Source organism: Lepus europaeus, unplaced genomic scaffold (assembly GCF_033115175.1).
Source record: "Lepus europaeus isolate LE1 unplaced genomic scaffold, mLepTim1.pri SCAFFOLD_34, whole genome shotgun sequence".
Lineage (NCBI taxonomy): Eukaryota > Metazoa > Chordata > Mammalia > Lagomorpha > Leporidae > Lepus > Lepus europaeus.
Genome location: NW_026909213.1, coordinates 2,526,705 through 2,554,520, shown reverse-complemented (window position 1 = coordinate 2,554,520; position 27,816 = coordinate 2,526,705). Strand labels below are relative to the sequence as shown.

The 27,816-nt window shown below is 38.7% G+C and overlaps 1 long non-coding RNA gene across 1 annotated transcript; it reads right to left on the bottom strand.

Moving 5' to 3' along the window:
* Window positions 1-15,054: 15,054 nt before the first annotated feature.
* On the bottom strand, window positions 15,055-25,242 carry LOC133754955 (uncharacterized). The gene is made up of 3 exons (XR_009865337.1): window positions 25,109-25,242; window positions 16,915-16,972; window positions 15,055-15,142 (listed from the first exon to the last, which is right to left on the bottom strand). It is a non-coding gene; the product is annotated as an uncharacterized LOC133754955 (long non-coding RNA).
* Window positions 25,243-27,816: the final 2,574 nt, after the last annotated feature.

Genomic DNA, 27,816 nt, shown 5'->3' with positions numbered 1-27,816 from the left:
CAATTCCAAATATCAGCATTATAAAAAGTGGTAGTTGTAAAGATATTTAATAATTACATCATAATCTTTTTTTTTTTTAAATTTTTGACTGGTAGAGTGGACAGTGAGAGAGAGAGAGAAAGGTCTTCCTTTTGCCGTTGGTTCACCCTCCAATGGCCGCCGCGGCTGCCGCGCTGCGTCCGGCGCACCGTGCTGATCCAATGGCAGGAGCCAGGTGCTTCTCCTGGTCTCCCATGGGGTGCAGGGCCCAAGCACTTGGGCCATCCTCCACTGCACTACCTGGCCTCAGCAGAAAGGTGGCCTGGAAGAGGGGCAAGTGGGACAGGATTTGTGCCCTGACCGGGACTAGAACCTGGTGTGCCGGTGCCGTATGGCGGAGCCTTAGCCTAGTGAGCCATGGCGCCGGCCAAACATCATAATCTTTAAAGAGAAAAAATTACAAACTATAATTCTATTATTACTTATTGAAGAATACTGATTTTATAAAAACATCACAGAACACAACTGATTGTGTCTTATGACCTAGAATTTGGTTAACTTACCAACTCAAAACTAAACATAGTTCTCTTCGACCTCTATAGGTGTCAGTTATAGCTTTGTTCTAATGCTGAGAAAGGATAATTATTTTTGTCAGACATTCCAATTATAATAAGAAAAAGAGGTTTGCTACTGTGAGTAACCAAAAGGAAGAAAATATCATCTTTCTTTTCAAAATGTCTGGATAGATGCTTTATAATGTCCTATTTGTAGTGAATATCCTTACCTTTATATAATAAATTATATTCTTATAAATATATTAAGAGAGTTTTGTACTCTAGGATATAACACTTTTGAAAATTGTACATGCCTTCAAGATGGCATTGGAATCTGTTAAATATCAATTTTGTTGAATGGCTATTTTCTGGCAATTCTATCAATATTCATGTATTTTGAAGTTTTGCTATTAGGAACATTGACATTGGGTCAGTGTTGGGGCACAGTGGGTTATGGCACCACCTAAAGCATCAGCATCCCATATTCAAGCACTAGTTCTAGTACCTGGTACTCTGTTTCTGATCCAATTCCCTGCTAAAGCACATGGGAAGGAAGTCAATGATGGTCCAAGTACTTGGGCCGTGCCACCCCTGGAGGACACCCAAGTGGAGTTCTGGGCTTCAGTCTGGCCCAGCCTGGCCATCAAAGCCATTTAGGGTGTGAACCAGTGAATAGAAAACTTGTTTCTCTGACTTTGCCTCCAGTCACATGGCCTATCAAATAAAATAAAAATCTTTTTTAAAAGAATGTTATGAACTTCTGCTTGATTCTCCCCATTATAACTGAAAATTCATTTAATGGGAGTTACATTCTTTGTTTTGAAATTGACATTGGAGGTTCCAAGATGGTGGAGTGGGGAGGGAGCTTACTGCTCTAGCCCAGGAGAAGATAGTTTAAAAAAGTGGAGATAGTGTAGTCTCAGGGAATAGTTAGGGAAAAAATGGCAGAGGAAACTCTACCAAAATTAGAGGGAAATTATGGACCTACATGGAGGGTGTGGGCACCCACAGCTCAGGACTCCAATAGCCAAGAACCTACACAGCAGTGCTGGAAAGTGAGGTGAGGCCAGACTGCAACAGCCCAAGCTACTTGTGAAAAAGAAGCAGGAAGAACCTAGAGGGAACCAGGCTTGGAGCTCCATGGGTGAAAAGTGTACCAGCCAAACTACAGGAGGAAAAAAAAGACAGGAAAAACACGTTTCTCTCTCCCTGATCACATTACAAGCCTGTTACAAGTACTGTAACAAGCTGATAGAGTGAGTACCATTTTGGATATAGGTAACAGCTGTGCCAGCTCGTGCCTGTGCCCAGCAACCAGCCGAGTGGAGACTCCTGACTCTCGTGGGGGGAATTACCAAGGGACTATTAGCTTGCAACTGTGTGAAGCTTCTGAATGAGGACTTTAAAAAAAACTGGGAGGACTCACGGTGTGGATGGGACTTTGAGCAGTCTCAGTGGTAGACTCCACAGCTTGGGGGTTCCTGGTTACCTGGTGAGACATTGCTGGGGATTCTGAACTTACATTGAGGACTACACAGATCCTTTGTGTGGTCCTTGGGACAGAGTAGATGAATATTATACCAACTAGGGCTAGCACTCAGGCACTGGTCTCTATTGAGGAGAGGACGTCAGCTGAGAAGAATGTACCTCCCTTCTGACTAAAAAAAGAGAGATAGAAGATTTACCTTTAAGCACGCCCTTAACACTGGAGAACTGAACAAAGCTCTCTGGACACAACCACTACAAGCCTCTAGCGATTCACTGAAAACAGACATTCCACTTATTTATAGAGTCATAGTACAATAATAAAAGCTGCCACATTGGCCGGTGCTGCAGCTCAATAGGCTAATCCTCCGCCTTGCGGCGCTGGCACACTGGGTTCTAGTCCTGGTCGGGGCACCGATCCTGTCCCGGTTGCCCCTCTTCCAGGCCAGCTCTCTGCTGTGGCCAGGGAGTGCAGTGGAGGATGGCCCAAGTGCTTGGGCCCTGCACCCCATGGGAGACCAGGAGAAGCACCTGGCTTCTGCCATCGGATCAGCACAGTACGCCAGCCACAGCATGCCTACCGCGGTGGCCATTGGAAAGTGAACCAATGGCAAAAAGGAAGACCTTTCTCTCTGTCTCTCTCTCTCTCACTGTCCACTCTGCCTGTCAAAAATAAATAAATAAATAAATAAATAAATAAAAGCTGCCACATCAAAAGAAAAGAAAATTAAAGAAAATTAGGAAAGGAAAGGAAGGAAGGAAAAGAAAAAAGAGAAGAAAAGAAATCAATGGGTATCTCCACAAATGCTTAATAAATGCACCAATCCAAGAAACAAGAATAAGGAGGACAACACATCAGTACTCACCATGAATGTAAATGGCCTCAACTCCCCAGTTAAAAGACACAGACTGGCTGAATTGATTAAAAAATAAAACCCATCTATTTGCTGCTTACAAGAAACACATCTTACCAACAAAGAAGCACACAGACAGAAATTAAAAGGATGGAAAAAGATATCCCATGCCAACAGAAACCAAAAAAAGCTGGTGTAGACATCTTAATATCAGACAAAATAGACTTCAACACAAAAACTATTTAAAGAGACAAGGGCACTATAAAATGATTAATGAATCAATGCAACAGGAAGATGTAACTATTATAAACATATATACATTTAATTACAGGGTACCTGGCTATTTAAAGAAATGTAAAGGGAAGAAAGGGAGACTTTGACTCCAATACAATAGTTTTGGGGGACTTCAATACTCCACTTTCAGCAATGGACAGATCAACTAGACAAAAATCAACAAGAAAACTGAAGATTTAATTGACACTGTAGACAAAATGGGCCTAACATATCTATGGAGCTTTTCATCCCACAGTTGAAGAATACATATTCTTCTCAGCAGCAAATGGCTTTCTCTAGGGCTGACTACATACTAGGCCATAAAGCAAGCCTAAGAAAGTTCAAAAAAATCAAAATCATACCATGCATCTTCTTGGAGCACAATGAAATGAAGCTGGAAATCAGAATTCAGAAATCCCTAGAGCATATGCAAACACATGGAGACTAAACAACATGCTCCTGAGTGAACAGTGGGTCATAGAAGAAATCAAAAGAGAAATCAAAACTTTCTGGAAGTAAATGACAAAACAACTTTTCAAAACTTATGGGATACAGTAAAAGCCATGTTAAGAAGAAAGTTTATAGCAATAGATGCCTACAGCAAGAAAGTGGAAAGGCACCAAATAAATGAACTATTGATGCATCTCAAGGATCTAGAAAAACAACAGTGAAACAAACCCAAAACTAATATTAGAAAATAAATAATTAAAATTAGAGGAGAAATCAACAAAATTGAATTGCTTTCTCTGGAGCATTGGTTAGAGTAGCTTTGTTGTGTTTCTGGATTCTCTTCCCCTTTTACATAAATATTCTTGCCTGTTTGTGGCATATGTCATATATAAAAAAATTAACCCTGATATGGATGAGTACAACCTTTCCAAATTCTGAAAGGCTAGTACCACTTTTTTGTTCTCTTTGCTCCTCCAAATGTCTTTAAAATGTGGGCTTCTGTGAAGACCATTTTCAAACAAGGGAGCATCCAATCCTGCATTTGATACTACCAGCATAGAGAACTTGGAAGCAAGTGAAGGGAATGGTGTATCCACTCCACATTTTCATTGGCAGTTAACCCAGTAAAGCCCTTTCAGTAAATGAAGGTTGTCAGGGAGGAGAGATGAAGAAGCTATGTTAATTTCTGGTGAGTAAGACTTGGAGAATGTTTGGCAATGACAAAGGAAATAAAGGACTCTTGGTTAGAATGCTTTTTCCAGTTCTTTGACACCTTGCCAATGCTCTATGGGGGTTGAAGATGAGCAGAGATGGGCAGGAGTTCAAACTGAGTTCCAAAGACAGTTGCTGCAGTAATTCTTCCACTCTTGAGATCCACTAATTATAATGAACAGATTGAAAATCAAATAAATTGGCATAGGAAACTTGCCCAGTCTCAACTGGGAACTTTTCTAACACTCCTTTGTTACTTCCTGAGGCCAGAGATAAGCAGAATTCAATATGGATACTCCTAATCATACTGAGTTAAGCTTTTTGAAAAAGTTTTAAAAAATAAATTAATTAGAATAAACATAACTAAGTTTGACAGTATGAGGTGTATCTAGGTTTTGGAGTAAATTGCTGCATGGTTTGGATTGTTAACAGTCACTTTGAAAACAATTTGGCCATATCTACTAAAGTTGATGATGCATCCTCTGGGCAGTTTCACTCTGCAGTGTATACAGAGAAGCTCCCCTTGGCCAGGTATGCCAAGACTTGTAAACAAGTGTGATTTTCAAGCAATAAATCAAGAAAATATTTTGGGCTAGCATTGTGCAGGCAAAGCCACAGCCTGCTATTCCAGCATCCAATATGGGTGTAGGTTCAGATCTCACTATCTCTGCTTCTGATCCAGGTCCCTGCTAATGGCCTCAGAAAGTTGTAGAGGATGTCCCAAGTGCTTGGGCCCCTGTCACCCACAAGGGCTACCTGGAAGAAAATCCTGGCTCCTAGCTTCCATCTAGATGAGTCCCAGCCATTATGGCCATTTAGGGAGTGAACCAGTTGAAGGATGGTTTCTCTCCCTCTCTCTGTCTCTTTCTCTCCCCCTCTTTCCCTCTCCAACTTTGCATTTCAAATAATTAAGTAAACTTTTAAGGAAGAGGAATACTAAAATCTTCAATGTTGATAAAAATTAACAATCCTAATGTTCATTTGAAATGCATCTGGGCTGGACATTTGACCTGGTTATGATGATGCAGGTAAAGGCACCAATCCCTCATCTGAGTATTTGGTTTTCTCCTAATTCTAGCTCCTGTCTCCATGGTCCTGATAACACAGCTCTTGAGGTCTGTAGGGTTGGCTAAGTAATCAAATTCTTGCCACCAATGTGGGAAACCAGGTTTAAATTACTAGCCTCTGGCTTCAGGGCCTACAGGCCCAGAAGCATTGCAGACATTTGGAGAATTAAATTTCTCTACCTCTCAGATAGATTTCTAAATATTAAGAAGTAAAATCTATCTGGGTGAGATATATTATATACTTACTGTCCATAGTTTTATTTCATTGACACATGAGGAAGTGAATGTTACTATATAGAAAAGTCATTTTGGTTTCTAGAGAATTTAAAAGGAAATGGTTGTTCTATGATAACCATTAAACATTGTTTGGTAAAGATTAGCCCAGCTAAATGAGAGAAATTTGTGAAATTAGCCACATATCAGTGTGCACATTTGACTGCATGAGCCAAGTTTTGTTTTAGAAGACTTTTAAACATAACAATCCAAAGGAAAACTAAAAAGATGATAAAAATACAGGCTTTTGAAAAATACATTTTTCTTAAAATGTAAAACTGCCATGATGTTATAAATCAGGAAGATGTAAATATACCCCTGAGAACCAAAAGTAAATGGAACTATCTTGTTTGGTGATTTGAAGTGTTAAGAGAAATCTTTTACTTTTTCTGCAGAGATGATAAACTGTTATAATATCAAATTCATAAAATTTAAATATACCATGGACAAGTCATTTGCTCTAATGAAAACAGAATGAATACACATCTACATACTTACATATAAATCTTTTATTGTGGGAAATAAGGTTTAGGAGATTCCAAGATGGTTGATTAGAGAGCAAAGCACTGCACTAGGCTAGGGATAAATAGTAAAAAAAAAAAAAAAAAAAGTGTAGGTAATGCACTCTCAGTGGAGATTAGAGAGAAAATCACATTGGAAACTATAAAAGGTAGAGGACTGCCACAGACCTGTGCAGAAGATATGGACATGCAGCATGAACAAGGACACAACAGATGCTGCAGCCAAAGTCAGAGAGGGTGGCAGCTTAGAGACAAAGGTGAGACCATACTGCAGCAACATGTGCTGATATAGCTGGAGCATGGTGTGAGTCCAGATTAGAGCTCTAGGGACTAGCTGGTACTAGCAGTTACCCATGGACTCAGTGTAAATAAAAGGTGTGTATTTATCTCACCTCAGTCTCCCCACAACACACATTGCTTGGCTTAGAAAGTATGGGTGCCATTTGGGGTTTGGGTGGCAGCTGCCAAAGCCTTTGTGTGCATGCACAGCAACTGGCAGACAGGATGCCATGGTCTTAGTAGCACTGGCAGCAGTGGCAGGGAGAGAGCAACACTTGGCTAATGGCTCTTGTGTATGTGTGTGATCCAGATTCTAGTGGAGAGAAATAGCCAAATTCCCCACTTACTTTGAGTCTGACTGGAAGGATTGGCAGGTGGTAAGACACCCATGAAGAACTCTGAAGCAACCCGAGTAAGGAATAAACCAGGCTCTGGGGATCAAGCTGCATCAGTGGAGCTGTCTCAGGGAATATGCGCCTTTCTGTTCAGTGGATAAGCTGGCAGATCAGAGTAGAAACTCTGCACCCAGAGACTGTGGCAGACTTGTGTGCTGAAACTGTGTGGGCACTGTGGTTACATGAGACAGTGCAAGGTGTAGCTGAGTCTCTGGATCAATCACTGAGTGTGGATTCACATACTCAGACCTCCTTGGTTTCCTAGGGCTGGACATTGCAGTGGGCACTGCACTCTTAGTGAGGACTGCATAGGTCATTTTTGTGGCTCATACAGTGATGTTGATGAGTCTTGAACCCACTGGGGAATAACACTGGATTGCTCAGCTTGGAGAGGAGGCATGGGGTGATCATACCAACAGAGGTGACCGTTTCCCTCTCTGTTAAATGGGGGTCACCTACGGTGCCCAACTTGGTTGTAACCCTGAATACTTCTTGCATCCTGAAGCACTGAACAGAGCTCTCTGGTCACATGCAACATTCAACTCTTGCTATTTATTTAAAGTGTAGATATTCTAAAAGCCACAGAAGCATATAGTTCAAAGATAAAAGCATCAAAAGAGAAAACCAACAACTAACTCCACAAATGCCTAAAAATAAACACAGAAATTCAAGAAAAAAGAATAACAAATGCATTATGAGTACTCCAAAGGAACATAACATTTCAACATTAGAATGTGAAGATAAGAGATTGAAAAATCCTGGAAATGAAATTCAAAAGATTAATCACAGCATTATTAAAAAGCAATCAATGACATGAAGGAAAATTATCCCAATGAAATTGAGATTTTAAGAGGAAACCAAAATGAAATATTAGAAATGAAAAATAGATCAAATAAAAAGGCAGGGGGAAGCCTTGACAACAGACTTGCTGGAGCAGAATAAAGATTATCTGAGCTACAGGACAGACCTTTGGATATCTTTCAGTTGGACAAAAAAAATAAAAGTCCAGAAGAAAAAAATTAGAAAACTTAAAAACAATGTTGGAGTTTTATGTGACACTATTAGTGTACCCAACATATTGGTGTTAGCAGTTCCTGAAGGCATGGAAAGAGAAAATAGATTAATAAATCTATTTACTGAAATATATAGAGAAAAATTCCCCAATTTGGAGAAAGAATGGGATGTCCAAATGCAGGAACCACATAGAACTCCTAATGGACATAACCAATAAAAGATATTCACAGTGAAACACTGTAGTCAAACTTTCAATAGTAAAACATAAAAGATTCTAAAATGTGCACAAAAAACACTGAATTACTTTCAGAGGATCTCCAATTAGACTTACAGTGGACTTCTCATAAGAAACCCTGTAGGAAAGGAGAGAATGGCAGGTTATAGTCTAAGTCTTAAGAGAACAACACTGTCAATCCAGAATACTGTACCCTGCAAAGCTCTCATTTAAGAATGACAATGAAATAAAGACCATTCATAACAGAACTAGGAAGAATTTTCAGTCTGCTACATTAAGAAACACAGAAAGTCATCATGAATGAGAGGGGCCGGCATGGTATTATAGCATAATGTAGCACTGTATTGTAGATAATGCCATTAGCTACAGCAACAGCATCCCATATGGACACTGGCTCAAGTCCTGTCTGCTGCAATTCTGATCCAGCTCCCTGCTAATGTGCCTAGAAAAGCAGCTGAAGATGGCCTAAGTCCTTGGGCCCCTGCACACATATGGGAGACCTGAAATAAGCTTCAGACTCCTGGTTTGAGATTGGCCCAGCTACAAGCATTGCAGCCATTTGGGGAGTATACCAGTGGATTGAAGACCTCTCTCTCTCTGGCCTCTGCCTCTACCTCTGTAACTCTGCCTTTCAAATAAATAAATAACCTTTAAAAAATGTGAAAGCAAAAATACTTCAAAAAAAGAACAAAAGTAATCCAAAGTAAACAACAGGAAAATTTATGAAACAATGACAGGGCAAAGTCACTTTGAATTGTCCAGTTAAAAGGTACAGAATGGCTGAATGGATTAAAAACAAACTCATCTGCTTGCTGCCTGCAAGAAACACATCTCAGGAACAAAGATGCATGCAAACTGAAAGTGAAAGGATAAGAAAAATACTCTATGCTAATGGAACACAGAAAAGGATAAATGTAGAAATGCTAATAGCAAAGAAAAGACTTTAAACAAAAACTATTAAGAGACAAAGAATGGCACTATATAATGATTAAGGGATCAATTCAACGGGAAGATGTGAGTATAAATAAATGTATATGCACAGAATGCTTAGGGTCCTGGCTATTTAAAATAAATGTTGGTGTTAAAAGAAATGTTAAAGATACAAAGAGAGAAATAGACTCCAATAAAATAGTAATGGGAGACTTCAACAACCCAATTCATTAATGAACAGATCAACAAGACAAATAATTAACAAGAACAAAACTAATTCAAACTATGGACCAATTGGACCTAACTGCTATCTACAGAACTTTTCAACCCATCATTGCAGAATACACATTCTTTTCAGCAGTACATGGAACTTTCTTAAGAATAGACTATATGGTCATCCATAAAGCAAGTCTCAGCAAATTAAAAAAAAAAAAGTGAAAATCAAATTGTGTATCTCCTCTGATAAAAATGGAATAAAGCTAGAAATCAACAACTCAAGAATCTCTAGATCATATACAACCACAGGGAGACTGAACAACATGCTCCTCAATGAACAGTAGGTCATAGAAGAAATCAAGAAATCAAAAAATTTCTTGAAATGAATGAAGATGATAATAAATCACATCAAAACTTATTGGATAATACAAAAGCAGTGTTAAGAGGGAAGTTTAGAGCAACTGGTGCCTACTGAAGAAATTGGAAATGTGTTAAACAAATGAGCTATCAATGAATCTCAAGGACCAAGGAAAACAACAGCCCAAACTGCAAATTACTTACAAAAGATCAGTAAAAGGAAGAGCTGTTTTTTTGAACAAACAAAATTGATTCATTATTGGCCCAACTGATCAACAAAAAAAAAGGAGAAGGCCTAAATCAATAAAATCAGAGACAAAAACAAGATCTACCAACAGATACCAGAGAAATAAAGAGAATCACCAGAAATTACTACAAAGTTCTGTATGTCAATAATTGGGAAATGCAGAAGAAATGGATAGATTCCTGGACACAATCTACTAATATTAAGTCATGAAGCCATCCCTTGTCACTGAATCCCAATTCAGTCTCACACCCTATTATTCTCCACCCAAATCCCTGCACTCAACCACTGGTTTGGTAGAAGCAAACTTGAAGATCCTGTATAAAGGAGTTCATCTCCAACTTTTAACACCCACCCCCACCCATAGCCTGCCTAAGATATAAAAATGCCCAGACCCGGGAGTCTTAACCCTCAAGCCATGTGTTCATTCTTTGTTCACACTGGCAATTGATCAACCACTGTGAGTTAATTTTCTTTGAATAAATTCAGACTTGCTGTGCATTTGTATCCAGTCTCCTCTGTTTCTTCTCCCTTTTCCTTATAGGAGTACCCCTAACATCTTTGTATAAAGCCAGCATCATGATTCCTGAACCAGAAAAAGATAAAACAGAGAAAGAACTACAGACTAATATCTCTGATGAACACAGATGCAGATATCCTCAACAAAATACTAGCTAATTGAACCCAACAACACATCAGAAAAGATCATTCACCTGGACCAAGGGGTATTTATCACTATATGCAGAGATGGTTCCACATTTCCAAATCAATAAATGTGATTCATCCCATTGCAAACTGAGGAACAAAAGTGATATTATCTCAGTTGATTCAGAGAAAGCATTTGAAAAAATACAACACCCTTTCTTGGTAAAAAATCATTAAACAAAGTGGGTAGAAAAGGAGCATTTCTCAACACAATCAAGGCAACTTATGATAAACCCATGGCCACCTGTGTGAATTCTCTGATGCATTATAAGTTGTGACTTCTGGCCAAAGGTTTTCCCACAGTCATTACATTCATAAGCTTCCTTCATTGTGTGAATTCTCTGATGTTTGATGAGGTCTGACTTTTGGCCAAAGGTTTTTCCAGTCATTGCATTCATGGTTTTCCCCCATTCAAACTCTCTGATGTTCAAAAAGGTCTGACTTCTGGCCAAAAGCTTTTCCTTAGTCATTAAAATTTCTCCCCTGTGTGAATTCCCTGGTGCATTAGGAGTCATGACTTATTGCCAAAGGCTTTTCCACAGTCATTACACTCATGTTTCTCCCTTATGTGAATTCTGACAAGGTGGGATTTTCACAAAGAATTTTCTACAGGGAATGCATTCATAAGGCATCTCTCCTGTGTGAATTCTCTGATAGATTATGATCTGTGACTTATATCTGAAGGCTTTTTCAGACATCACATTCATAAGGATTCTACCCTGTGTGAATTCTCTGATGTTTGATAAGGTCTGCCTTCTGGACAAAGGCTTTTCCACAGACGTTACATTCATAAGGTTTCTCCCCTGTGTGAATTCTCTGATGGATCATGAGATGTGACTTTTGTCCAAAGGCTTTTCTACAGTCTTTACATTCATAAGGTTTCTCCCCTGTGTGAATTCTCTGATGGATCATGAGATGTGATTTAAGGCTGAAGGCTTTTCCACAGTCACTACATTCATAAGGTTTCTCCCCTGTGTGAATTCTTTGATGAATTATGAGATGTGACCTTTGGCCAAAGGCTTTTCCACAGTCATTGCATTCATAAGATTTCTCTCCTGTGTGAATTTTCCGATGGGTTACAAGATGTGACTTCCTGCAAAAGGCTTTTCCACAGTCATTGCATTTATAAGGTTTCTCTCCTGTGTGAATTCTCTGATGGGTTATAAGGTCTGACTTCCTGCTGAAGGCTTTTCCACAGTCACTGCATTTATAAGGTTTCTCTCCTGTGTGAATTCTCTGATGAGTTATGAGATTTGACTTCTGGCCAAAAGCTTTTCCACAGTCATTACATTCATAGGGTTTCTCCCCTGTGTGAATTCTCTGATGTATTATGAGTTGTGACTTTGAGCCAAAGGCTTTGCCACAGTCATTACATTTATAAGGTTTCTCCCCTGTGTGAATTCTCTGATGTTTGATGAGTGCTGACTTTAAGCCAAAGGCTTTGCCGCATTCATTACATTCACAAGTTTTCTCCCCTTTGTGAATTCTCTGATGCACTCTGAGATGTGACTTCTGGCCAAATGCTTTTCCACAGGCATTGCATTTATAAGGTTTCTCTCCTTTGTGAATTCTCTGATGGGTTATGAGTTGTGACTTATAGCTAAAGACTTTTCTACAGTCATTACATTCATAAGGTTTCTCTGCCATGTGAATTTTCTGATGTTTGATGAGGTCTGACTTCAAACCAAAGGCTACCCCACAGTTATTACATTCATAAAATTTCTCCCCTGTGTGAATTCTCTGATGCACTCTGAGATGTGACTTCTGGCCAAATGCTTTTCCACAGTCATTGCATTCATAAGGTTTCTCTCCTGTGTGAATTCTCTGATGCATTACAAGATGTGACTTACGGCTGAAGGTTTTTCCACAGTCATTACATTCATAAGGTTTCTCTCCTGAGTGAATTCTCTGATGTTTCATGAGTGCTGACCTCAAGCCAAAGGGTTTGCCACAGTCATTACATTCATAAGGTTTCTCCCCTGTGTGAATTCTCTGATGGATCATGAGATGTGACTTATGGCTGAAGGCTTTGCCGCAGTCATTACATTCATGAGGTTTCTCTCCTGTGTGAATTTTCTGATGCACTTGGAGATGTGACTTCTGGCCAAAGGCTTTTCCACAGTCATTACATTCATAAGGTTTCTCTCCTGAGTGAATTCTCTGATGTTTCATGAATGCTGACTTCGAGTCAAAGGCTTTTCCACATTCATAAGGTTTCTCTGCCATGTTATTAAATTTTTTTTCTTGAATTTTCTTATTGGTCCTAATTATGTCATCACTTTTCATGGCAACTGAAATGAGAAAAAAATTCACTGAATCACATATAAATGCTTTCTCCTGGAATACTGATGTAAAGGGAATGAAGTTGCTTGTTATCTAAGTGGCATAAGATGTTAACATAATCAGTAAAAGACACTTATTTATACCTATTATATGGTTTTTGGGTGTACCAATAGATTTCCAAATGTTCAATCATGATTGATCTTGTTTACTACTTGAATTTTATTCAAGTATGGCAAAATAGCTTTCCTTGTTAGATTTGTTAATTCACTGCTTAGGGTGCCTGCATCTCAAAATAGTGCCAGTTTGAGCTCTGGTTACTGTGATTCCAATAAATCTCTAGTGTATGTAAATTAGAAGGCAGCAAATAATGGTTCATGTGCTTGGGACCCTGTGATATGTCAGGGAAGACTAGATGAAATTCCAGCCTTTTGGCTTCAGACTAATCAGATCTAACTGTTGTAGGCATTGGGGGCTTGAGCTACTAAATGATCTCTCTCTCTTTCTCCTCTCATTGTCACTGTCTTTAACAATGATGACAGTACTATAAGATGTTAAAGAATGGACAAACATTTAGTCAGTATATTCCCCCATTGCCTAGCAACTAGTTTTTTTCCCTGTCCTTCTTCTTTAGTTAATTTTTATTAAAATGTTATGTTTTGTGCTTCCCTATTTCGACCATAAATATGGGAATGTTTTACTGGATCAGTTACTTGCACTTGAAGAAGAGTGAAATGTGTCTGTACTCCAAACAGGATCAAATTTAAGAGACAAGATTTGAATCTATAGTTGTCTCATGTTCAGTCTTCCCAGGTAAACAGCATTTGAAGGAATTTTCAAATGAGAAACTGCATTTATCTGCACTCTATGACAGCTTCCCCATATTCCTAAGGAAATTTAACATCTTCAGCTTCTCAGAATGACAACAGGTACAGAAACATCACACTATACCACCTTGGGTATACACTCCCTAAGAGTTTAAAGAATTTGTTTTTGCAACCCAGAATGTGTTTACCTTCTTTGAAAAATGTTTTCTAGCTGATTCTGAAATCACCAGCCCTGAGTATCACTCTTCAGTTTTTTACATAAACACACTTATGTGATAATTTGACCTTGGGATTCAGAATCTCAAGACTTTCTTGGTGAGTTTAGGATCAGTTATTTTCATGTTTCTATACAAGTGCATGCTTAGCTTCAGGATTTCTGATGTCATTGCACAGAGGCTTACTTCTGACCTTCTCTTAGCATTTATTTATTTATTTATATGCTTGAGAGTCAGACAGAGAATTAGATAGAAGGGAGAATGAAACAGAAGATTGACAGCCACAGGCTTTCTCCTCCAATGTTTCTAGCAACGCATTTTTTCTTATTTTATGTGAAAGGCACTGAGAAAGAGAAAGGAGAGAGAGAGAGTTCACATTTATTTGTTCAGTCATGAGATCCTTAAAATAGCAAGTTCTGTGCCTGGTCAAAACCATGAGTGGGGACTCAATCTGAAACAAGTTTCTATAACTTGCCAAACTGACAAGAACTGAAGAAAAGAATAAATGCATGAAAGAAAACATATCAAATACAGAGAAGGGCAATGTATCTAACCTAGAAAAAAATCCTTAGCAACATCAGAAAAGGATTGGAATTTTATTTTTTTAAAGCAAAGAATAACTTAATCAAGAACAAAAGAGTTAGAGATATAATGGCATCCCTAGAAACTCTAGAATCCATTGTCTGATGCAAAAAACCAGCTTTCATCAGGAGTAACACTTGGGAGAAATTCATAGAAAGAGCCTCACTCAACATCCTCTGTGCTCTTTCTGCCTTGGCTCCCTCATCATTATGTACATACTGACCTGGAAAGCTCTGATTTAGGCACTCATTCACCATCCATGGCTCTGCTTCTTGCTCCAACTTAAAAATCAAATCAGGTTTGGTAATGCAGTGCCCTATTAATGGAAACAATGTAAGCTTTTGTGAAGTCATTATCTTGAGTTATTTAAAGGACTACAGCTTATTCCAGGAACTATGCAACAAATGTTCCAATTTGAGTCCTTTCCCAGATGGTAGACATTCAGATTATTCATGGACTCAAATTCTTTACCTGCCCAACATTAAACTTTATAAAGTTTATAAAGTGTTCACTGATTTTTCAAACAGCAATAAAATTTTATCATTGGGCATGTGATGGGTGTCACTCACCCAAGAAGAGCAGGCTGCTGTAGGTCTCCACCATCACATCCCTGTACAGAATTTTCTGAGCTTTGTTCATGTTCTGCCATTCCTCCCAGGTAAAGTAAACAGCCAGGTCTTCAAATGTTAGCATCACCTGTAATAGAACACTTCTGGTCAACACATTAACTCTGTCACAAAACAAACACTGACCATTTTTATTTTATACATAAGAATTAAGGAAGAAAGAAGGATGTAGTTTCATTTTAGACTTGAGCATTTGGACAGCCACACAGAAGCATTCAGCAGGGAGTCAAACCTATGGTCTAAAGACTGTGAAAAATGCCCCAACTGGAAGAAAACAGGAGTTTCAGGTCACAAAGGGCCACATCTCTCAAGGGGAATTGCACAGCAGCCTGAAAGGAAGACAATGTTGACTCTTGAATGAGCTATGTTAAGGTGAAGAATGTATTCAGGTGAAAAGACAAGAAACCATCAGTGGAGCTATGTTGGGAATGAACAGAGAAGAATTTCCAGAAAAACACCATGCAAAATGACTTCAAATATGGCAGAAAAAAATATTTAAAAAAAGGCAGGCATTCATCTTGGTGTTTATGATGCCAGCTAAGATATCCTACTTCTACTTCAAAGTACCTAGGTTCAAATTCCAGTGCCAGTTCCAGTTTCCAGCTCCCAGCTAATGCTGGAGAAGCAGTAGTGATGCCACCAATGAGGAAAATCTAGACTCCATTCCTGACTTCTGGCTTCAGTCCTGCCCAACCTTGGCTTGGTATGGTTATTTTTATAGTGAATAAGTGCATGGGAGCAATCTCTTTTTTCTCTCTCTCAGTCCATCAGCTTCTTTCTCAATCAAGCTCATAAATATTTCTAAATAAGAGAAGATTCAAGTAAGACAAAGAATAGAAAATAGCTTTTGACTTTGACTATGCTTATTCTACTAACATACATTTGAAGAACTGAGATAACATTATACCAAATTAAAGTGAAAACAATGGAATTAATTGCCCCAAAACAGAATTTGGGAAAGTGTGTAGTATCATCTGCATTTGTGACCAAGAGAAATACATAGAGATTTGTTAAAGAACTCGCAGTAGTCACCAGCATTATGGTGCAGCCAGTTAAGCTTCCAACTGCAATGGTGGCATCTCACATGAAGACTATTTGAGTCCAGAGTACTCCACTCTAATCTAGCTCTCTGCTAAAGTTCCTGAAAGAGCAGTTAAAGATTGCTTAAGTATTTGGGCCCCTTTAATGAATATGGCGACTAAGATGGAATTCCAGGTACCTGGCTTTGGTCTGACCCAGTCCCAGCCATTGTGGTCATTTGGGGAATGAACCAGTAGATGGAAAGTGTCTATTTCTCTTTGCCCATCTTTCCCAATCTCTGTAGCTCTGTCTTTTGGATAAATAAATAAATCTTAAAAAATAAAAGAACCTGCAGGAGATTCTTTTCCCCACATATTCCTGATCCTATCCCTGAATCAAATTCAGCTTCTCAAAACCATTAAGGACTGAAAACTGATTTGTGTTTTTTAGTAATAGGTGACTCTTACCTTGCAGAATACTAAGTGTTTATTTCCAGGGACACATGAAAACCCTGCTCACTACATCATCTTTGTTGTTTCAGACATCATGACCAAAAAATTTAGCATATTGTACTCAATGTTTCAACTCAAAACATGTAACAAATGTATATTTTGCTAAGGCAACAGACCAGAGGCCAAATAGCTGTATCTTAGATGATTGTAATATTTCATAATCAAGGCAAATTCATCATTCATCTTGTTTGTGAACATTCTCTGAGAATAAATTTTATGTTTATTTTTCCATTTTAATTAATAAACTATCATAATCTTCCTAAAATGAAAACTGACAACAAGCTGAGCAATAATTAAGAAAACCACTTACAGGGTATGTAATAATTTTGTTTAGTCTTGGAAATATGTGAAGGTGCCCAGAATCATACCTGGAAGAGAAGACAAATGGAAGGAGTTAAAAGAAAGCTTATCTGGTTTCCTTCTATATTGAACTGGGAAAAAAAAAAAGAATGAAATACAATGAATAAAGAGTAATGAATACATTAACCTAGGAAACATCATTTTCCCTGTGGAGAAATATTTAAACAAGAAAATATATAAAAAAGCACATTCACTTCTATTAAGTAGTAGAGATTAAACAATTATCATTGGCTTAATGAAAGCATTATCTACAAATTTGTAAAATAATAATGTAATATTGAGATAGTAAAATTTAAGGGTGATTGTTCAAATAAATGAGGTTATTAAAGAGATAAACATTATACTGTCACTAAATTTTAAACTGAAGAAACTTGTTTTTGAATTACCATTTTTCTATTAAAGCAAAAGTATCACACAGGATCCCATATCTGTGTATACTTTAGAACACTTTATTTTTTAGACCTGAAATTCTATAGAAAGCATGCAATTTCAGATTTTTTTGGCCAAAATTGCATTGGAACAAATATACACAATGTATATTTAATGCGGTACACATTACCAGTAATGATTCCAAATGAAACCGTTCCTGGTATCCATCCCTTCACAAGACTCTGGATTTCATTTTTCATATGTTTAACCCCCCAGGATATCAGTAAATGTGACAGAAACAGATAGTTTGTAAAGTATTTGCCTTCTCAGATTTTCCTTATGCTCTGGAAAGCCATGGATCCTGCCCATTGAAGAGATAGGGTGTTACCAAGATTTATCACAAACCACCAGACCTTTAAATGAAAGCATCTCTAAGGCATGAGTGTCAATCAGTACCTCAGATCAGTTCATCATTTCTGATCCCAAGCTGATGATAGCAACTGCCCAGATGAGCTCATACCAAAATATTGAATTAAAACTATAAATCAAATGGCTATTTGTTAAACCATTGTATTTTCTGATTTGTCCTATATCAAATGCTGATACACCCTGGTGAGCAGGGAAGAAAGTTCCATTACATGCAAAATAAAATAGAACTTCACAATCTCATGCAGAAGTTTCCATAAACATGGGACCTGCACTGCCACATGGCAAGTAAAGTTGCCACCTGGAATGCAAGCAATCCAGCTCCCTTCTAGTGGCCTGAGAAAAGCACTGGAAGAAGGCCCAAGTACTTGGGTAAATGCTGCTAATATAGGAGACCCAGATGAAGCTCTTGGCCTCAGCCTGTCCCAGCCCTGCCCATTGCAGCAATCTGGGGGAGTGACTCAACAGATGGAAGATTAGTGTGTCTCCCTCTCTATATATATCACACTTTCAAATAATTTTTTAAAATCTTAGAAAAAAGCTTCTATAAACATGATCTGTGCCTGTCAATTGTGTCTTAGCAAAGCTGCTGCTACTAAAAAAATTTAGTCCTGGGAAATCACAAATTCATTGGAGATCATAAGATAATGCTTCACATTTCTGCTTATATGTGGTCATATTCTTTTTGTTTATATTTTAAGAAACTTATTAGCACATGAAATCTAATTTAGTATAATTTTACTGTTCATAAAATAGTAATTTTCTGAAGCTGCATGTATACTAAATATTGGATAAAACTTTCAAGATGAAATTGTTGACACTGAGTGGGAAATTTTGATATGTTTTTTGAAGTCACACAATACATATGTAACATCAGGATCAAAAGGAAAGCCATGCTCAGGGCAATCTTCTAAAGCAATACTGGTGACAGTTTCTGAAATTAATCTGAAAAATAAATGTGTTTTTAACAAAGTGTGGCAAAATAGAAATCACCATCCAAAAGTTAGGATGCCAGGTATCTACAAATCATGTGACTCAAACCACTTATCTCCTGAAATGCAATTTATTTCATCTTTTTTACATGCAGAGACCCTCACAGATGTTCCTTGAGCTACCTGGAAGAATTACTAGTATACAGGGGGGCAGCAGCATAACTCTAGATACCAAGTGTATGGCAGACTAGGTTTCACAGACCTCCATTTCTGGAAATCATGAGAGCAGAATGAAGTAATGGGAATGTGGTAGGAAGCAATGTAGACAGTCACTCTCAGACATGACAGTTTATCTCTCCACACCAGGCCACACCCTCAAGACCACTTAAATAAGTAACACTCACTAGGCCCTTGCCTTTATTTCTAATCCATTCCATTCACAACCTTTATTTTTTTTTTTTTAAGGCTGGTCCAGAGCTTCCAATATCACCTGGGCTTTCTTTCTTTCTTTTTCTTTTTGACAGAGTTAGTGAGAGAAAGACAGAAAGGTCTTCCTTCCTTTGGTTCACTCCCCAAATGGCCACCACAGCCAGCACTGCGCTGATCCGAAGCCAGGAGCCAGGTGTTTTATCCTGGTCTCCCATGCAGGTGCAGGTGCCCAACCACTTGGACCATTCTCCACTGCCCTCCTGGGCCACAGCAGAGAGCTGGACTGGAAGAGGAGCAACCAGGACTAGAACCTGGCACCCATATGAGATGCCGGCACTGCAGGTGGAGGATTAACCAAGTGAGCCACGGTGCTGGCACCCTGGGCTGTCATAACTTATGGATGAGGTAAGGTAATATCAGCTAAACCTTGTTCATTCTGGTCAGTATAATCAAGAACTGCTTGGACAGTGCAAATCTACGATCTTTGAATTTCAATGACTTTTTTCTCTGCTCTGAAGCAGTAAGGTATTGTCTCAGAAAGCATCGAGTGTTATTCTGTTAGAAATGATTCTTATTCCTGGAGCTCCCTTCTTCAGGTATTATAAAACCTATTCACTTCCAAAGAAAATGGGACTGTCACTCAGTACCCAAACTTACATGTTCCTGGAAACTAGGTGTTGTATAAAAATCTATAATGTCAAATCAGTGCTGGTCAGTCTACACATTGTAGGAAACCAGAAAGTTCATTTGGGGAAGATATACCATGAAACCCCACAAATGCAACTGCCACAGAGTGTAAGTCAGCCTGCACATATCTCACAATGATTTCTCAGGAAATGTGGGGACATTTCACTAGTACTACTAATATACTTATCTTACAGATGGGTAAACAGTGACAGAGGTGCAACCTACATTCACCACATACACCTTTTAGCTAAAAGGGTCTGAAAACGCACTTCCATTCTGTGGCTATCTTGGATTAGAAAGACTGTCTATAAGACTTTTGGAACTACCTTCTGTACACCTGTAGTCACACTGGTCTTGTGTCAGTACATCATTTGACAAAAAAAATTCTTGAAAACCCAACCTAATTCATCCTTTCTCCAGCTCTAGAACTGAGGATCTTCCACTGGTGTCTTCCTGGAACAGCCAAGATCTTTAGGGTGCATCTGAATAACAGATTCTGATACCTCAGATCCATGACTGTCACCTATGCCAGCAAGAGACAGGCACCTGTACTGCTCTCCAAGGTTCCCTCTACGCCCACACTGACATTCACAGACACAGAAACCACCCATACTGTTCTTGAGTAATATGAGGAAAGCCCAGCACCAGGAATTCAATTCTATGAAGATGATGGTAGTGGTTGGAATGGCACATTCTGAGAAGGAAAACAGAGGAGACTTTGCATGGTTCTGTCCTCCCGACATCATGGGCAGATGAGGCTACATTTCCCATAAAACAATGCAGACTTCCATTAGAAAGCAATAAGGATGATCCATATATTTACTGGACAATGAGCCTCCTAGGATACAGAGGTTGTACATCAGAACTTGTCTAACCACATGAGATATTCATATAATACTCCAATTCCATATTAATTCTTAGTTTGACAAATTTATATTTGAAAGAATCATAATTGGAGAAATTCAAATGTGGAAATGATTTTTAGAAATTGTCATGAAATTTATTTTGTAATGCTTATAATTAAATTGTGGTTCCAGAGCCTTTCTTACAGATGTTTAGGGAAAAAAACCCAAGAACTCTTTTTAACATAATACATTCACAAAAGAAACTAATATTCCTGAAAAACTAACTTTCAATCCTTTAAAATGGTGCTTGATCTTACCTACTAAAATAAATGTTTGCCATCAATGGACTGTTTTTCACAGTGAGGAAAGTTATTCTAATGCTTTAAATGGATTAATATGGTTAGAAAACAAAGTGAGTGTCTTCTGAAATGTTTGTGAATATTTAAAATTGCAGTACCTGGTAATTCTATATCCAAAAGTTACTGAACTTGATCTATTCATCACTTCATCTAGTCATCTGTGTATATTTAACAAAACTTTTTTTTTTTTTTTTTTTTTTAAGAATTGCACTTAATTTGTGGTTTCTCCCACAAACTAGGCAAAGACAGGATGTCATGGAGTTCCTGCTTTTACTCATTTTCCTGTCTAGATGAGAATGGGCATGAAATTATGATCAACTTATTGGGGATTTGAGTGGTAGTAGCATAGACCATTGACTCTTGGTTCACAGCTATTGGTCAGTTTTCTATGTAAAATGTATTAATTGTGCTGTTTAAATTCTTGTATCATCTCTAATCTGGTAATTGCCTTTCAGTGACTTTATTATGCAAATTGAGGGAGGTCAGTCTTTTTTTTTATATTTACAGAATTTTTTTAAAAAGATTTATTTACTTAAGAGGCAGAGTTATAGAAAGAGAGAGGCAGACAGAGAGGTCTTCCAACTACTGCTTCACTCTCCAAATAGCCACAATGGCCAGAGCTGGGCTGATCTGAAGCCAGGAACCAGGAGTTTCCCCTGGGTCTCCCACACTGGTGAATGGGCTCAAGCACTTGGGCTATCTTCTACTGCTTTCCCAGGCCATACTAGAGAGCTAGATCAGAAGAGGAGCAGCTGGGACATGAACCGGTGTCCATATGGGCTGCTGGCACTGCAAGCAGATGCTTAATCTATTATGTCACAGTACCAATGCCAGGACCTCAGTCTTGAGCTTCAATCTTAAGTAATTTCACCTCAGACATAGAAGCAAATTATTTCTTAGTTCCCAGCATCATACAATTTTAACAGAAAATCAAGTTGCAGGCATAAAAGAACTACAGTGGTATAGTGGATTCCTTTGTCCTTTCTAGGAGTTATTGCTCTATAGTGATAGCCACATACCTCTACCAGCAAAAGTTGCTCATTTTGGAATTGGAGATGAAGATTCTGTGGGGATTCCTGAGAAGAGAGACAGTAGGAAGGCTACTCTAAGTTGTTGTTGATTGGCCTTTTACAACTCACTTTCTCTCCCTGGGTCATCTTAGTTATACCTTCTGAGTAATGGCTGGCATTTATAATTTCAAGCACTGAGTCAGAGAGAAGAGCTCTAGTACCTGATTAGTACTTATTGAAGAATGAAAAATATAGCCCCTGTGATATAAAGAGAGTGATGACCACAGAGAAATTAATTCAGGATCCCTCAAGGAGTAAAAATTGAGGTCAATCTTGAGCTACTCATCACTAATGGAAATACACAATAATGTACCAACCAGCATTGTTTCATCATGTTTTATTTTCTAATTATTTGATTCATTAACATATTTTTTAAAAACAGAGGATAACATTGAATGGCACCTTTCCCCACATGCAGAAAAGGTCTATTTCCTGATTTAGCATATTAGGTCAGTAGACACACTCATACATTTCCTTATGAATTAATAGCCATATTCACAAATAAGTATAGAATGTATCATGCAGAAAAGAAGTCACATTGTATGAGGAAATTAATTTGGAATATTACACTTACTGTGTAAAGAGAGTCTTAAGATTCCTTTTGTTTTAATTTCAATACTATCTGATTAACCTGCACGTAAATGGATCTGTAAGGTGTGAATATTTTTGTTATATTCCTCATAGTAATTTATTTAAAAAATATGAATAGTGATATCATATATCGTAATGGAGCTCAGACTTTGTTATTTTTCTACTCATCAGTTTTAGTTTCAAAATATTCTATCTTATGGACTGCTGTATTGATTTTACATGTACACTACTATCAGTAATCTATATTCTAGGTGTACACAGATAATTTGTTGGGTACATGCATGCACCCAGGTTGGTAAGACAGTATTAAAATAATAACAAAAGGAATCCTAAGACTCACTTTACATGGTAAGTCCTACTTAGAGTTGGCTGCCCATGAGGCAGACGTCTGGGTGCTTTCCATTGTGATGCACTGAATTGTGTCTCTCCAAAGTTTCTATCTTCCAATCTCGAACCTGCAGTGTGACTCTATCTGGAGATGGTGCCTTTAATGGCACAATTAAAGTAAAAAAATCAAATGTGTGAGACTATAACCCAGACTTATGACCTTATAAGAAGAGAAACAAGAGATGGACATGAACAAAGGAAATATGAGATGGCACAGCAAGATGATATCTGACTGGATGCCAGAGAGTTGTCAGGAGAAAGCAAACCTACTGACACTTTGATCTTGGACTTTCAACTTACAGAACTATGTGAAAATAAATGTCTTTATTTAAACAATCCAATGTTCAGTAATTTGTTATGGTGACCTTGGCAAACTAAACAACATCTACCTCTGCCTGCATTATCTGCTGCCATGTACATGATCCACACAAGTTTTCAGAGAAACAAAAAAATTACAAATTGATGGGGCTAGCATTGTGGTGCAGTCAGTTAAGCCACTGCCTGTGGGGCTGGCATCCATATGGGTACCAGTTTGAGTTCTGACTCCTCCATTTCTTATCCAGGTCCCTGCTGGTACACCTGGGGAAATGGTGGAGGGTAGCCCAAAAACTCGAGGCTCTAAATCTATAAGGGAAATCCAAATAAAGGTCCTGATTACTGGCTTCATACTGGCCCAGCCATGGCATTTGTAGCCCTCTGGGAAGTGAATCAGCAGATGGAAGACATTTTTATCTTTCTCTGCCTCTCGTTCTCTCTGTGTAACTCTGCCTTTCAAAAAACAAATCTTTAAATAAAGAAGTAAACTATGGCTTTAGTATCTAAAGACCTAAATGAGAGAAAGAGAAAAAAAGCAAAAGATTAAAGGAAAGATATAACAAAAATGTAGATGAGGCTAGCACTGTAGCACTGTGGATTAAGCTGCTGTCTACAATTCTGACATATCATACATGTGCCAGTTTGTGTCCTAGTCACTCTACTTGTGATATTGAACCTGGGAAAGCAGCAAAAGATGGCCCAAGTGTGTGGGCCTCTGCCACCCACATGGGAGACCAAGATGAACCTCCTGGCTTCAGCCTGGCCCACTCCTAGCCATAGCAGTCATTTTGATCAATGACTCAATGAATGGAAGACCTCTGTGTAACTATGCCTGTCAAATTAATAAATATTTCTAAAGATTTATTTATTTATTTGAAAGGCAGAATTTCAGAGAAGGACATATAGAAATCATCCATCTGCTACTCCACTCCCCAAATAGTAGCAATGGCAGAGGTCAATAAGAAGCCAGGATCCAGGAGATTCTTCTGGGTCTCCAACATGGATGCAAGAGCCCAAAGACTTGTGGCATCTCCTGGAGTTTCCCCAGGCATATTATCAGGGAGCTGGATGAGAAGTGAGTGGAGCAATTGGGATATGAACCAATGCCAATATGGGATGCTGGCACTGCAGGTGGAGTCTTTATTTGCTAGACTACAGCACAAGCCTCAATAAATATTTCCTAAAACTTAGAGAAAGAAAATATGAGATGTATAAATTGTGGTTGCTTATATGAATGCATTTCTGAAAAGTACATAGCTTGATACAAATGAAACTTTTAAATTTATTTTTAAAAGATATTGATTTTTGTATCCTACACCATAAGATATACATCAACTTTAACAGGTTTTATTATGCACTTATTCATGAAGTTTCAGAGGTGCAATCAGTAGTGAGGCTCAAATAACTGTCTTATCCAGGGATCCCACTAAATTTAAGCACTATATTCAACAGAAATTTTTAAAAAAGTTTCAAAACATGTATCAGAAGAAAAATAAATAATTTACATGCTGCATCTCACTTTAACTATAGTACTGCCTAAATTTTCAAGTCAGATGTACTCAAAAAATCCCACAGCTGGCAGTGATGGTCTAACATTTTGAGTAATAAAGTTTGTAAGTTACTTGGCTACAGAAAATAAAAATTCATAGATCACAAACTAAAATTATTAAGACAGCCCTAAACACACACAAAAAAAACACCAACTCAAGGTCTTCATGCATTAAAATTTTTTACCTCAGACTTAGAGAGAGGTCTTCCATCTGATGGTTCACTCCTCAGACAGCCACAACGGCCGGAGTTGCACCGATCCAAGGCCAGAAGCCAGGAGCTTCTTCCAGGTCTCCCACATGGATACAGGGGCCCAAGGACTTGGGCCATCTTCTACTGCTTTCCCAGGCCATAGCAGAGAGCTGGACATGAAGCAGAGCAGCCGGGTGGTGAACCGGAGCCCATATAGGATGCAGGCACTTTAGGCCAGGGCATTAACCCCCTGCACCACCACGCTGCCCCTATTGGCAGCCCAATTTTATCTATTAAATCTGGAAAAAATAAATATCTCAAGTTAGATGACTAAATCTTAATCCTATGTGCCACCCATTATGTCCACTGTACCATATATCTAATATCAATATATCTGATGCCTCAATAGATAAATGATGTGTCTCACTATTACAAGTGTGGAAACTGTATTTTGTTCAAAGCTTTAACCAAAAGTCTCTCAATCTCTGCCTTCACTTTGAAGGAACACTTCTAGGATATACATGGGCACCTCATTGATTTTGCCAGCAAACAATTTTTCCAATGGGAATACAAGCATACATCATATTGATTGATGACATCCTCCTTGAATGACACTAGTGGACACATTGTGAAGAACAAACAGGGCTAATATCTTATAGTCCTTGGGTTTTTGTGTAATGCATGCTGTCTACTAGGACTCTGGCCATGGATATAGAACAATAAAACCTGAGCATGGCTACTGAGGCCTCTTTACCATAGAATGGATCCAAACTTTGCATACTGCACTTGACAGAGGGGATGGCCTCCAATGTCTACTGTCTATGTTCAGAAGTCAGCTTATTGCAGAAAAACACCTCTCTAGCAAACAAGAAAAGCCACTTAAGTTCAGCTGGACACCATTCTTCTTCTGCCTGTTGATATCACTATGGCTGTTCTGGATGCTTTCATTGGTTGTGATACAGAGACCTAAAGTTGTCAGAGACATTATCAGTGGCAATCATGAAACTATTCAAACAAAGCATAGCCAGCGCTGCAGCTCACCAGGCTAATCCCGCACCTGTCGGGGTGCCGGTTCTGTCCTGGTTGCTCCTCTTCCAGTCTAGCTCTCTGCTGTGGCCCAGGAAGGCAGTGGAGGATGGCCCAAGTGCTTGGGCCCTGTACCCACATGGGAGACCAGGAGGAAGCACCTGGCTCCTGGCTTTGGGTTGGCACAGCGCGCCAGCTGTAGCAGCCATTTGGGGGGGGGGGTGAACCAAGGGAAAAGGAAGACCTTTCTCTCTGTCTCTCTCTCTAATTCTGCCTGTCAAAAAAAAAAAAAAAAAAAAGCATAAACCAAGAGTTGTGGCTTAATGTCTATTTTAACACAATTACTCAGAACCAATCTAGCCCAAACCTTAGAGAGTTGAAAGCTGTTACACTCGGCCCACCCATAAATGGGACATTGTGCCAGGTGGGTTTTGCATCCTTGAACTGCAAGGAGAATATCAGAGATTAATGCTCTAAACTGATCCAGCTCCCTGCTAATGTGTCTGGGAAAGCAACACAGGATGTTTCATTCATGTGAGAGACCTGGAAGAAGCCGCAATCATTGCAGCCATTTGGGGAGTGAACAAATCAGAAGAAAGATCACTCTCTCCCTCTCTCACTCTATGACACTTTCAAATATATAAAGAAATCTTTTAAAAAGTAGATCATTTCAATAGATTCTTCAATGCTCAATCATGATGACGTTTACTACTTTCGGTCTTTTTTTTTCCTTTTTTAAAGATTAATTATTTATTTGAAAGGCAGAGGGGAGCTGGTGTGGTGGCTCAATGGGCAAAGCTGTCACTCATTAAGTTGGCATCCTGTATAGGTGTCAGTTTAAGTCCCAGCTATTCCACTTTTGAACCAGCTCCTTGCCAATGGGCTGAGAAAAGCAAGATGGCCTAAGTACTGGGGTTCCTGCCACCCACATGGGAGACCCAGAACAATCTCCTGGCTTAAACCTGGCCACACGTTGTCCATGGAAGCCATCTCAGGAGAGAATCAGTTGATGGAACATCTTGGTCTCTCCTTTTCTCTGTAATTCTTGACTTTCAAATAAATAAGTAAATATTTTTAAATTGATTTTTAAAAAGGTAGAGAGATACACACAGAGAAAGAGAAAGAGAGAGGGAGAGAGATCTCCAACTGCTTGTTCACTCTCTAAATGTCTGCAACAGTTGTGAGTGGACCAGGCTCTCAAGGCCTCCACTTAGGTGACAGAATAATTTGGTGACAGGAACTAAGGAATTTGAGACATCATCCACTGTTTCCCAGGGATGTTAGCATGAAACTGGTTTGGAAGTGGTGTACCCAAAACTCAGATTGCCACTGCAAAATAGACTGAGCATTTGATGTGATGGCTAACAAAATGGAAAACCTAAAAGTCATCAAGATTCATGGACACATACAATATACCAAATTTGAGTCATGAAGACACATAGAAAACCTAAACAAACCAAAAAACAAGACAGATTGAAGCAATAATAAAGACCTTCCAAACAAAGAAAAGCCCCAAACCAGACTGCTCCACTATTAAATTCTACCAGAGTTTTAAAGAAGAACTAATTCCAATTCTTCTTCAGCTATTCAAAATTGTTGAAAGGGAGGGAATCCTCTCAAACTCCTTCTATTAGGCCAGCATCACCTTAATTCCTAAACCAGAAAAAATATATACA